This window comes from Brassica oleracea, chromosome C9 (genome assembly GCF_000695525.1).
Source record: "Brassica oleracea var. oleracea cultivar TO1000 chromosome C9, BOL, whole genome shotgun sequence".
Lineage (NCBI taxonomy): Eukaryota > Viridiplantae > Streptophyta > Magnoliopsida > Brassicales > Brassicaceae > Brassica > Brassica oleracea.
In genome coordinates this window covers 41,629,927-41,630,209 of record NC_027756.1, presented here as the reverse complement: position 1 = coordinate 41,630,209, position 283 = coordinate 41,629,927, and positions in this window count along the sequence as shown.

Sequence of the window (283 nt, the reverse complement as noted above, 5' to 3'; positions counted from 1 at the left end):
GTATGCTAGGTTGATAGATTCATGATAAAATCTAATGTCTTGAGGTTTAAGATTGTATGTTAAGTTCGATTAAATTGATTGATTTGATTATATGTTTTTGAGGTTTGATAAATTCAGATATTAAATAAATTATTTACACATGGTTTATGCTAAATACCAATCAGCCTTGAAACTGATTCATTAAAATTCATGCTTGAAATTTATATTCTAGTATTGCTAAAATCAATTTTGAAACTGATTGAGTGATTAATAAATCTTTTTACTAGTCTTGCTAAAATCCATT